Raw genomic sequence first — 13,542 nt, forward strand, 5'->3', positions numbered from 1 at the left:
CACACCGCTTTCTGCTGTGCTGGGGATGGGGATGGGGGTTGAAGACCTCCCCTCCAAGGCACCCCCTTCAACCCGCCGTCTCCCACATGAAAGGACAGCGAAAATTGATTTTCTCCGCAGCTCCAAGCCTGCCATGAGAAGCCACCTCCAGGGTGCAATGGTCCTATTTTCAGAAAGAACTGAGCTGAGTAATTTTCTCAGGGCGCTGCTAAAAATGGGCCCAATCCTGCATCTGCTCCAAGGGAAATGTTCCAATTGCCGACATCCACTCGGGCGCTGGGAGGAGCGCGGCCGAGACTGCGGCACCCGCCTTTGTTCCCAAGACGCGAGCGACAGGGAGCGAGCCGAGGGCCACCGCGATGAGGCCGGGCGGTGCGGGCGGTGCGGGCGGTGCGGGCGGGCCCTGCCCGGGTCGGCGGGGGGCGGGGCCGGGGGCGGGGCCGAGGGCGGCCGAGTCCGCGCCGCCTGGAACCTTGTGCGCCGGGTCTCGCTTCCCGGGTGGCCGGGGGGAAGCATTTCCGAGCGGGACCGCGAGGGGCGCTTGTAAACAGACGGCGGGGCGGCGAGGGTCGCGGCCGGACGGGCTGTCACGGTGAGGCGGCCTCGCGGCGGCGCCGAGCCCCGGCCGGGAGGGCCCGCGGGCCCCGCAGGTGAGCGGGGAGTCCCGGCCGCCGGCCCGCCGAGCGTCTGCCGGCTCCCGGGCGCCGGGGGGCGCCGGGGGGGCGCCGGGGGGGAGGGGCGTGCGGATGACAACACGACGGAGAGCCGGGGGCACCCCTGGGGCGGCGATGATTTTGCTGTTTGTTCCGCGCTCTGGTTTTGGTTTCGTGCTGGGGCCGCAGGACGGCGCAGCGGGTAACGGGTGCGGGGAGGTGGGGGGGTGCGCGGGCGGCTGGCTTTTGTGCGTCAGGTGTGCGGGCAGAAGGCGGCTTGGAGGAGCCGCTGCCGTTGGGTGCGTCGCCGAGGCGCCCTGCTCGCCGGGCCCTGGAATCCCGAGCCCGCCGAGCGCCCGGCTCCCGCCCCCGCCGCTGCGGAGCTCCTGGCCCGCCGCGGTGCCGGCCTCCGAGGCCTCCCGTCCTTTCTCGCGTCCTGGAAGCGGTACCGTGTGGCCGATGACAAGCACGACTCGGCCTCCTGTGAGAGGATGGCTAAGCCGAACGAACCGGGACAAGGACATTTCAGACCCACTCAGTAAAGAAGTGTCCACTGAGATACAGTTGAGTGACGGCCTGAGGTTGGTCTAGATTTATAGCTTACGAGGAAGGGCAGATTTGGATTTCACGGGTTAAGCCGAGATTGAGCTACGCTGGTGAAAACTTACTTGGAAGTACCCCCCCACCCCTTTTTTTTTCTCCTCGGAAAAGAGAAACACTTTTTTTTTTTTTTAATTTTTATTTATTTGTGATAGTCACAGAGAGAGAGAGAGAATGAGGCAGAGACACAGGCAGAGGGAGAAGCAGGCTCCATGCACCGGGAGCCCGACGTGGGATTCGATCCCGGGTCTCCAGGATCGCGCCCCGGGCCAAAGGCAGGCGCCAAACCACTGCGCCACCCAGGGATCCCCAGAGAAACACTTTTTTTTTTTTTCTTGAATACTTTAATTTCAGTAGTCCCGGGGAATGGCGATTTGTGTTCATCCATAAGGTATTTTATTATAAGTAGACTGCGTGTGAGTTTTAATTGTGGTACTTACCAAATACAGGGCGGTTTTCATTACATTAACTTCAAGAAAATGCCTTCTCAAAAAATTGGGCTATGTATAGACGTGTCTCTTTCCTCACATAGTCTTTTAGTTAGTAGAAGAGTATTATTATTATTATTATTTTTAAAGATTTTATTTATTCATGAGAGACACACACACACACACAGAGAGAGAGAGAGAGAGAGAGAGGCAGAGACCCAGGCAGAGGGAGAAGCAGGCTCCATGTAGGGAGCCCGACGTGGGACTCGATCCCAGGTCTCCAGGGTCACGCCCTGGGCTGAAGGCAGGTGCTCAACCCCTGAGCCACCCGGTTGTCCCAAGAGTATTAGATTAAATTGCCCATAGAGAAGTGTTTTTGGAATGAAGCACGTCAAAGAAATAATCTTAATGTCTTAGGGTTTTGTCTTTAAAATGAATATTTTCACGATATCATGGTTCATAACAAGAACTATAAAGTTAGACTATACCTGGATTCCACTTCCTGTGTGGCTACTTCCTATCGTATACCGTTGGGAAGTTACCTGCTGCGTTTCTGAAATCTGTAGAACGGGCATTTTAATAATAGTTCTGACCTTAGAGGTTTGTTATGAGGACGAAATGAATTAGCATTTTTAAAGTGTTAAGAACAGTGCATGTAGCGATTGCTATATACATGTTTGTTAATGAATACATAAGGGACACCTGGTTGGCTCAGCCTGGACAGCGTGTGAATCTTGATCTTGGGGTCATGAGTTCAAGCCCCACATTGGGTATAGAGGTTACTAAAAAAATACCTAATGAACTATTTCATTGATTTTTTTTAAATACGTATAATAAGAATAAGCCAGTATTGAAAGTAGAATGGTGGTTTCAGAAGCTGGGGGAGGGGCAAAATGAAGAGTTTTGTTAAAGGAGTATCATTTCAGTTTTGCAAGATGAAGAGTTTTATAGATTGGTCGCACAACAATGTGAATGTACTTATTACTGATCTGTACACTTGAGAATGGTTAAGCTGGCCAATTTTATAGGTACTTTTTCCCTTAAATAATTTTTTTTCCACAATTAAAATAAAAAAAAATATCAGTGTTGGCAAAGTTAGGTATTCAAAATTCTTTTTTTTTTTAAGTGAAGGAGGGGCAGAGGGAGAGAATCTTTTTTTTTTTAATTAAAAAAAATTTTTAAATGATTTTATTCGTTTGACAGAGAGAGAGAGAGAGCATGCACACACAAGCAGTGGAGAGGAGTAGAGGGAGAAGCAAGCATCTTGCTGAACAGGGAGCCCCAGTAGGGCTCCACCACAGGACCCAGGGATCATGAACTGAGCTGGAGGCAGATGCTTAACTGACTGAGCCACCCAGGTGCCCTGAGAGAGAATCTTAAGTAGACTCCACTCCTGGTGCAATGCAGGGCTTAGTCTCACAACCCTGAAATCATGACCTGAGCCAAAATCAAGAGTTGGTTGCTTAACTGACTGAGCCACCCAGACACCCCTCAAAATTCTTATTGGTGCACAGCAACCCCCTCCATAGTGGTCTTTGCCATTGTGAAAATGCAACTTCTTGCAGTCATTAGTAAGATTTATTTGGTAAATTCATGCAATTAAGATTTATCATAAAGAGGGAAGCCTGGGTGGCTTAGCGGTTTAGCGCCGCCTTCAGCCCAGGGCATGATCCTGGAGACCCAGAATCGAGCCCCACGTCGGGCTCCCTGCATGGAGCCTGCTTCTCCCTCTGCCTGTGTCTCTGCCTCTCTCTCTCTCTCTCTCTCTCTCTCTGTGTCTCTCATGAATAAATAAAAAAAATCTTTTTAAACAAAACAAAAAAAGATTTATCATAAAGACCGTGAACAAATGGTGAGAAATAACACCCAAGACTCTATAGCAGGCAAAATTCTAAAAATGCCCCTCTACCAAGATTGCATGCTCTAATCCTTGCAACCTGGAAAGTTGACAAAATATTATTCTTTTGATTATCTTATGTTACACGACATAGTTGAATTTAAAATGGAGAAAATATCTGAGTGGCCGTAATCTAATCACCAGAACCCATAAAAGTGGAGAGCTTTCTCGGCTGGGGAAATCCAAAGGATTTGAAGCTTGAAGAGGACTGACATAATGTTGCTGTTTTGAAGATGGAGGCAATACTTGAGAAGGAATGGGGGAGCCTTGAGGAATGCAGGATACCAAGAATTGCTGAGGGTAGCCCAGCATGGGAACTGGAACCTCAGATTTAGGGGCACAATCTAGGAACTGGACTATGCCAACAACCTGAATGAGCTTAGAACTGGGTTCTTTACCAGAGCCTTTAGATAAGAATCCAGCCTGGTGGACAACACCTTAATTTTAGCCTCTTGAGAGAGACCCTGAACAGGGAACCCAGTGAAGCTAACCCAGACTTCTGATCTTCAGAATTGTGAAAATAAGAAATAGGTGTTGGCTTTAAGCTTATAAGTTTGTGGAAATTTGTTAAAAAGCAGTAGAAAACCAATACAGACTCCAGCAGAAAAGTGGGACATGAACAGACTATCCATAGAAGAGAAAATTAAGTGAATAATGGACATGAAAATACATTGTCTTTTCATTAACCAGAGAAATGAAAATGAACAACAGCAGGGTCCCATTTTTCCAACTCTTAAATTACATAGATTGTTAAAAATTTCAATTCTTCACGTTAATTAGTGTGCAGTGGAGCAGACACTCTCAAATGCCATGAGGGGTGACCAAATGGTATAACCTTTCTGAAAATCTCATTGGCTGACTATATGAACAGCCTCACTAATGCTCCTACCTCTTGACCTAATACTTCTAGCAATCGATCCAAAGGAACTTAGAAATATTTTTAAAGTTAATGTTCACAAATGCTTAATGTAGCTTTGTTTTCTCATAGATTGATGGATTTTAGGCTTTGGGTGATAGACCTAGGTTAATTATATAAGTAGAAAATGAAGAACTGTGATGGATATGTAACCATTTGCAGAAAGAAAGACGTCTGCACGTTCTAGCTAGGAAAACCAAGCTGGACCCAGGCGGGTGACATTTGCATTAGAAAACACCCAAAGCTAATATTCATTGCATATTTATCAGATACTTGACATAATCTATTCCAGTTTAAGCATGCATGCAGCCTTCCCATAATACATGAAGTCAAGCTATATAATTATATATTTAAAAGCAGGCAGGTAGATGGGTACTACTTTAATTACTTGTTTTGGAAGACCTGATTTTTTAAACAGGAACCTGGAAAAGATTAGATCATTGGGGTAGATTTTTTAGGATTCTCCATCTCTAGACAGCTTCCAGGAGAACCAGAGCACTGATACTCTTTCATTTTCCCCACTGGTTCTCTTTCCTGTTTCCATTTTGCTTTGTTCTTTCACACCTTACAAGAAATGTCCAGAAAGTGTCTGTTGCCCCATTGGCACTAGCCAAATGGTGATTTTCTTCATGAGGAATGTTAATCCCTTAAAAGAAGCCTTGTGGAGGGACATCTAGCAAGGAATTGCTTTTTTTAAATCTTTTTTTTTTTTTTTTTTTTTTTTTTTACAGTGATTTTGTATTTGGTTCATAAGTAGCTGAACCATATTCTAGCTTAGAGCTTCTAGTGCAATTGAGGACTCAGTACTGAGCGACACTATGATAAAAATGACCACCAGTAGCAAATTCCATATGTTCTGTTTGCTCTACTTCATTGGCTAGTGTGGATATTACCGCCCAGACAATAAAAAGCCCACATAATTTATCTTCATACTGACAATAAGGTAAGAACTGTATTTGGTCTGTGGGTGTACTTAGCCTTGATGGCAACATGAGTTATGAGCAGAAACCAAAGTTAAACTATAGAGGCCGTGTATTGAAATGTCAGGGCATATTGTTTTCAGTAACGTTTTGTTTGTTTTTCATACACATTAACTGTTAATTTGAGTTATCTGTTTCAAATTGTATTCTCCGATTATATACCCTATCTGTGAGAATAGTAGAGATTTATTTGTCCAGTTATCTTGATTGGTGTAACCATTATATTCAGTACAAACTAAAGCTTCCTGGTTCTGCATTATTCAGTTTCCTTGTGGACATTTATCGAATGGGGAGATTACTAAATACTCACTTTACTTTGTGGCTTGTATATATGATTGTATATTTTGGTCACAGAACAGGGAACATGTACTATTAGCTAGAAAACATCAGAAAGGTAACCAGCGATTTTTATGCCTCAGGAAATTAACTAAGTGGTCTTTTCCCACTTGTTCTTGATACATTTGAATCCGCATTTTAGCTTTTCCAGAACAACTTCCCTTCTACCATCAGGGATTCATTGATTCATTGACTGAACAAATAAGTAGTACTTGTTTTGTACCATGACATGTAGCTCTTGTACTTGGGGCCAGAAGTACAACTTTGAATGAAACAGGCATAGTCTTTGCCTTGGTAAAACCTATGATCTAGTCGGGGAGTCAGACAAGTAAGCAGGCCATTTTACACAGCATGTGAGGATGCTATGGGAACACGCAAGAGGGACAATCAAAATGGATGTGGGAGGCCAGGGAAGAAGTGATACTCCCTCCGGCAGAGACCCAGAGGCTGAATTAAAATTAACCAAGTTGTACCCCAGTGTGTTGTGGGGTGGGGGTTGGATGGGGGTAAAGAGGGAGATTCAAGAGATGAGCCCAGGAGAGGCGGTGGCAATGAACACTTAAAGGCGATGTTAAGGAGTATATGGTTTCCCCAGAAGACAGCAGGGTTTTTGTTTTAGAAAGCCCACTAAGTTGCAGTGTGGTGACTGGATCAGAGGAGGGTGAGACTGAAAGAAGGAAGAGGGTGGTGGTGTCTGAACTCAGACAATAAAGAAAGAGAGGAATGGATCGATTGGACAGATGTGGTAGAGGTAGGATTAATATGACTTGCTGTTTGGAGTGACGGCGGGTAAAGGAGCCAGAAGGGTCAAGGGTGGTGTTCACTTTCTGGGGCAGATGATGATGGTGTCCTTCACTATATGGACGAGGCTGAGATGAGGGGCTGGGTTTGTGCATATTAGGAGTTAGGAGACATCCAAATGGCAGTTGCATCTGTGGGCCTAGAGCTCAAGGGAGTCATCCATTTCTTATCTTCCATGTGGACTGCAGCGGAAGCCACAAAAGTGGAGGTCACTCAGCTAGAAGAGGGACTAAAGAAGAAAGTTATGGAGAAAATGGAGGAATGCCTGCATTTATGATAGGAGCATAAGAAGGGAGCTCTTAGTGGGGACTGAACCAAGCATCCAGAGATAAAGGAGAAACATCAGAAGAGGCTGTGTCAGTATATTCATGAGAGCAATGTAGAGTGGGCGTGCAGTAGGTCAGACACCGCTGAGGGGTCAGGTCGGACATGCAATGAAGTCTCCTGGGTTTAGCAGCAAGGAAATGGTTGCTGACCTTTGGCCTCTGCATTTTCAGCTGGGGCAGAACCAGATTGTCTCTGAAGGGCAAATGAATGGTTGGTGAGAAGTAGTCAGAAAGCATAAAGAGCAAGTTTCTTCTAGAAATTCGGAATTGAAAAGGAAGAGAAAGTATTTTAGCTATAGAGGAACTTGGAGGGCAAGGGAGGGTTTTACTCACTTGGTGTTTCTTCATTGAGGAGAGATACTCCTTTTGAATCGTCATACACTTGCGCTATTGAATCTCCCACTCTAAGACCTCCAGAAAAGCAGAAGCACAGTAACTCAGGCTGCCTTGAACGGTGCAGTAGTTCTGTGACTAGGATAAAGCCTATCTCAGAGCTTTCTAAACTGATTGCTGTCGCCGCTCTCTGTACCAGCTTGTTGGTTTATAATGGGAGGAGATCAGAGAGAATGTGGTAATCCTTTCCCTGGCACCACACACACCCCTGTCGGCATCCTGTGCCCTGCTTTGGCATTCACAAAGCCACTGCATTATGTCATTTGACTTGCTCTCCAAGCCAACTTTTGAAGAGCGTAGGACAGGTATCCTTACTTGACCTGCGTGAAGGTAACGGGAATTCAGGTTCAAATGGTTTGCCCAGAATCACACCTCTGGTAGCAGGGCATGGAACATTGAAACTGAGGTCTTCTGGTTCCAGATCTTGTGGTCCCAAAGTGATTGTCCTTCACTGAAATGTTAGATATGATATCTATGGATTCCTGGTAGTGTGGTCATGTGAAACCTGGGCTTACCATTTTTCAGTAGACTTAAGACTGATGGTTGTGGGTCAACTTTGTTATTTTGGTTGAGCCCCACGTACATTGATATTCTTACCACTATTCCTTCCCCCAAAAAAGTTCAGTTGGTTTTAGAAGGAGGCGCTTTATTTGGGCATGCCTTAATAGTTAAAATATGTTGGAATTATCTATAGTCACATTTAATTTGAAAATAGTTCTTTAATTCTTTTGACAGAAACACTTATTAGGGTTTTTTTTTTAAGTAAACATTTTTACAAGTGTTTCTATTTATTGGCTAAATGAAAAATGATGTCTTAGAGAAACATTAGTAAAAGGTTTGGGCAATTAGGCCTATGTCAACATTTGCAAAAGCACTTATTTAGCCTAAATGAAGTCACAGTTATTATACCGTTGCAGACATTCCAAGGAATGTGTTCAAGGTCACTAAAAGAATTGAGGTTAGCTATTTAGTTAGAGAACAGCTTTTTACTCTGTTTGTTCTGGGACCTCTCAGCCACCATTCCCTTAGAGAATTTGCAATGACACAGAAGTATTACAGACATGATTTTTTTGAGTAAATTAAGTATAAACTGTTTCCCTGGGTGTAAAGATGATATTTAGCATTGAACTTTCTGAGTTGTGGGACTAACAAAGATTTAAAAATAAATGGTTTAAGTAATTGTTATTAATTATTAATAATAAATAATTTAAAGTTGATGTTTGACACAAATTGTGTGTAAAATTTTAACTGTATTATCTCAGGGCAATTAATTTGCCATTAAATTCCATACAGGACTTTATGTGCATTTTACAGTCTTATTTCCACTCACTGGCTGTATTACTTTGGACACATAACTTCATCTGTTTAAATCTGAATTTCTTTTTCTGTAAGGTGGTAGTAATAATAGCACTTCAATAGGATTGTTGTGAGGATTTAACAACATGATGCAGATAAAGGGCACAAATAATGACTGTCCTTTAATAAGTACTCAGAAATATTAGCTGTGACCCCTTAATCTTGGTCTTGGCTTAGGAGTTACAAGAACTGTCTTTATTTTGTTTTTAAACATTTTACTAAATACATGGTTCCACATTTAAATGTGTCCATCCACATTAAATAAGCCCTTTGCAGGACATTTAATGAGTTTAGTATTGGTAGTCTTGCATGATGAGCAGCTATTTGAGTTCCAATTATCATATGCCTATCATCTTAATGTCAAATCAAAAGAGCTGAAGAGGGGCACCTGTGTGGCTCAGTAGGTTAAGCGTCTGCCTTTGGCTCAGGCTCTTGGGATTGAGCTCTGTGTTGGGTGCGGCACTCAGTGGGGAGTCTGCTTGTCCCTCTCCCTCAGTCCCTCACCCTGCTTGTTTTCTCCTTCTCTATTTCAAATAAATAAATAAATAAATAAATAAATAAATAAATAAATAAATAAATAAATAAATAAATAAATAAAAAATATATATTTTTAAAAAGTTAAATATGTACCAACCAGAGCTCCAGGATGTTTACAAGCTGCTCCGTTATTTTCTAAAAATCCATTTCAGACTCATGATAATAGTCTACAATAAAAGAAATTTAAATACAGAACTGGAGATGAAGGTATTCCTATTGTTCTCTTTCACATTTTGTAAACTTTTCCTTTGTTCTGTATGATAGAGGTTTTTCTGACCTTCATGTTGTACATGGTAAAATAACAAAGACTCATCCTATTATTTTTACCTTACCTTATCCTTATCTTTGAAGGTCATGGACTGTTTTGTCTGCCTTTGCCAGCCCTGCTTGTTTCCTGACAGAATCAGTAAGTCAGTAAGAGGCTGCTTGGTAGTCAAGGTTGTTGTCACAGATTAAGACAAAAAAGGAGGGAGGGGTCACGGATGCAGTTCATTACCACTGAGTGTCTAGCTTTTCAAATAAGGAGTCATCTTTTACTTAGACCTTATCATGGGTCTGATAACTCTCAGGATGCCATTTAACAAAGACACAGCCTCACTTTTTCGCAGGTTCAGTTATAGCAGAGAAAAAAAAATATCATTTAATTATCTCTCATGTACATTCACCCTAAATGCCCATAGGAACTGGTTTGGTGAATATGTGCTAAGTCATAGGCTGATTATTGTTTTGAAAGTTAAAGTTGTAAGTATTTTTCCTTCTGCTAATCAGCTGCAGTGACCTAAGGAAATAAAGTCAATAGGATGGGGGGTGGGGGCGGGGTGGGGGGTGGGGGGGGCGGAATCCCTGGGTGGCTCAGCGGTTTGGCCCCTGCCTTTAGGGCGTGATCCTGGAGTCCTGGGATCGAGTCCCGCGTTGGGCTCCTGGCATGGAGCCTGCTTCTCCCTCTCCCTCTGCCTGTGTCTCTGTCTCTATCATGAATATATAAATAAATAAATCTTAAAAAAAAATTTAAAAAAAGTCAATAGGATGTGAGGCATTTATTCATTTCCCATGATATCTCAGCCACGCAGCAGAGGCCTTCTGTTGGCCAGTGATGTTTCTGTGGATGAGAAAGACTTGAGCAGCTTATGTACAGTGCTCTGCATTTGTGCCTTCTATTTGAGCCATTGCTAGGTTAACTTGAGCTTACCCTTTGGTGGAGCCTTTCCAGCTTTTACCATAGGCTGACAGCTTTATGCCAGAAGCAGTATCATTTCTAGAGCAGGTATGATTGGTTTTGTTTTGATTGTTTCCTTTGTCTTTGGTTTCTTCCAACTGAAGTCATTTCTGTGTAGATTGTTACGTCATTTAATTGTGTTTGGTCATTACAACTATTATCTCTTGATTATAATGGTTATTTATGTACCTATTATGTACCTATTTGGATACTTTTCTTAAGGCATTGTTTACACTCAGTTTTATGTTGTTTCCTCACTAGTTGTTACGCTTGTCTAGGGCAGAAGCTCTGGTTTTGTGTTCCTAGCCTCTAACATAGTGTTTGTTTATTTAGTCCATCCTTATAAATGCTTGTTGAGTATAAATGGCTGTGTGGTTAGGAATCAGTTAGCTTCTAATAGGAATAGTAATTACTTTAGATTTTACAAAGAGCTTTCACATACATTATCCACATTTGTGCTTTACAATTCTCTAAGGTAAATGGGAGCAGGCACTGGAAGATTTCCATTTTGCAGTTAAGGAGGGCCTGCAAGTCCTGAGTCAGCCTGACTTGCTTGTAGTCATTCAGCTTAGAAGGCAGTCCTGGGACATTAACCCTTTTTGGTCTCAGAAATTTGTGTTCTCATTGTCACACATCTGCCCTTTGAACTAACTCACAACTGGGTAGCTAATTGTTGGATTCAGTCTACTTACAGTGTATGGTTCTTCTAACATCAGGGCCCCTGAGTGATTTAAGGTGACTTAAAAAGTAATTAAACTTGGTAGACCCAGGGTAGACAGGGGTTCAGGAACCTTTTTTGTTCCTCATAGGGCCTTCAACTGACAAAAGATGAATCATCTTGGTTTCTTGTTCATCATCTTTGAAATAATCTAGCTATTACTTCTCTCTGTTTACTACTAGTTTTTATCAAGAAGATTATCAAGCGCTTTATAAATCATTCTCTAAACTGTGCATATGAAAATGCTTATTTTCAGTAAAGCCAAATGGTTACAGGAGTTGATGACATCTTTAAAGCTCCTTTCCTGGTTCCTTTTGGGTATCTTGCATATCTGGATCTCAGTGAACCTCCCTGATGGTTGTTACCTTCATTGTTGTGATCTGTCACATTCAAGCTTCTGCCAGCTGGAGAGACAGGTGGCACCCACGTGGACCAGTAAGTTCCATTGCAGTTGGAGGCTGACTGTAGCAGGATGTGATTTTTATAATGGAAGTTTTTGCCTATTTCACCTCAGTCCTAGATAATTTGAATGGGTATTTTGTTTGTTTTTTTAACCTCTATTCTTGCTGTGGAGGTAAAGGGAAGTGGAAAACATTGAGTCTGCATTTTTAGACACTTACATAACTGAAATTTGTGTCTGTTTGGTTTCTAAAAGTGGGACATACTAGAACTCTGGTGATTTTATGAGATGGGATTCCCAATCAGGAGCCTTGGCTTTCCAGTCCAGTGGTTGACATAGTGGCAGAGTAACATGACTGCCTTCCACAGCAAAACCATCTGAGATTCGAAGTGCCGTGCTTATATTTAGTTTAGTTTCTGGGAAAACATCTTGGAGCATCAAATGTCTCAAAGATTTTGCAAGTGGCAAACAATAAGTAAGCACAGAGATGTACTGAAAAATGCTTTAAACTGATTGCCTGGTGTATTTCAAAGGGAACATCTCTTTACTGGTATTAGAAAGAGGTTGAGCACTAAGTCAGTGGAAAATGAGACCAGCCCAACTACTGATTTGGAGTGGTTCACAAAACAATTCCCTAGTGCTGCATAGGTGCTTTTGTTTCTAGAAGAGGTCTGAGTGAGGTCTTTGCTGCCTGACCTTTGCCATGTTATTTTTAAACCTGGTTTCTATAGCTTAGAAGCCTTCTCTACCCAGGAAAATCTTAAAAGCTCAAGTCAACACATGTTTTGTCAGATTTTACTTAAATGAGCTTATAATAAATTCAGATGTACTTTTTTTCTGCCAGAGAGTCAGAGTGGTATTTATATTTACAGATGTCAGTGCTTTGAAAATTTACTCTTTATTCAGTTGTTCATTCAACAAACATTTACTGAGCATCTATTGTGTACTAGCCATAGTTCTAGGCCCAGTGGGGGATTATAAAAATGAAATAGGTTAAAATCACCACTCTCAAGTTGCTGTAAGTTCAGTCGGGGAGCTTTGTGACCTCAGGCAAATTATTTCTGAGCTTCTGTTTTCTGTCTGTAAAATGGAAGTAATAATACTCATACATTGTGAGGCTTAGAGATATATAATACCAAGCAGTGTACCTGGCACAGTATGGGCTTTTGATAAGTTATAATTATTATTGTCATCATCATTTCAGAAAGAACAGGCAACATGCAATTTATGTTGTGGGGAAAGTACCAAAGACATTCTATGGACATTTTAAAGAAAAGAGTGCACTGTTTTAAGATCAAGTATTAAAGCTTGTGGAAGAAGCAGCATTCCAGCTTATAGAGTGGGTAGGATTTCATAGGTAGAGAGAGGGAGAGGGAACCTCAAAATTAACTGTGTTTAAGTAAAGTTTTGGAGTTGGGAAAACAAAATTTGAGCTATAGCATTGCAGTTTGGAGGAAAAGAGTATATCATGGAAAAGAAATGAGCAGCTGGACAGGCAGGCTGGGCCAAGGTTGTGAAAGGTTTGGTGTCAGGTGAGCAAGTGGGACCTTTTGTCAACAGAAGTGGCCCTGAAGGATTTGATTTGCTCCTGTCCCTCCAGGGCCTGGAACAGTGCCCAGCCCATGGTGAGCATTCAGCAGATATTTATCGAATGAATAACTGTGATTTTAGACAAGATGAGCTTAATTTTATCATGAGATAAGCCAGGTAGAAAAGTCTTATGAATAGTTGGGAACCTAAGACCTGATCTCTTGATTGAGATCTCTTGAGATTGAGACTGACAGTGGACATTTGGAAGGTATGAACATAGAAATGATTATTGAAGCCACAGTGTGGATAAATGGACCTCAGGAGAATATGTAGCTATAGTTAGAGAAGAGAGCTTAGGCAATGCCTGCATTTGGTGAGGGGACCCAGAATGAGAGAGTAGAAATGAGAAGGGTGAGAATGTGTGATGTCTATGAAGCCCTGGAGCTGTTTGAGGA

General features: G+C 42.6%; 1 protein-coding gene across 6 annotated transcripts in view; it reads left to right on the plus strand.

Annotated features, from left to right (window-relative positions):
- The first annotated feature begins 485 nt into the window (after positions 1–485).
- Positions 486–13,542, plus strand: part of PLEKHM3 (pleckstrin homology domain containing M3) — a 178,211-nt gene continuing 165,154 nt past the window's right edge. For 4 of the 6 annotated variants that reach the window (XM_077884728.1, XM_077884733.1, XM_077884732.1 and 1 more), the window contains exon 1: positions 495–650. The gene's annotated coding sequence lies outside the window, so the exon portion shown is untranslated. Of the gene's footprint in view, positions 651–1,083; positions 1,235–13,542 lie in introns of those variants that run through there. The other 2 variants (XM_077884730.1, XM_077884729.1) reach the window with 2 other exon arrangements.

Source organism: Canis aureus, chromosome 36 (genome assembly GCF_053574225.1).
Source record: "Canis aureus isolate CA01 chromosome 36, VMU_Caureus_v.1.0, whole genome shotgun sequence".
Classification (NCBI taxonomy): Eukaryota; Metazoa; Chordata; class Mammalia; order Carnivora; family Canidae; genus Canis; species Canis aureus.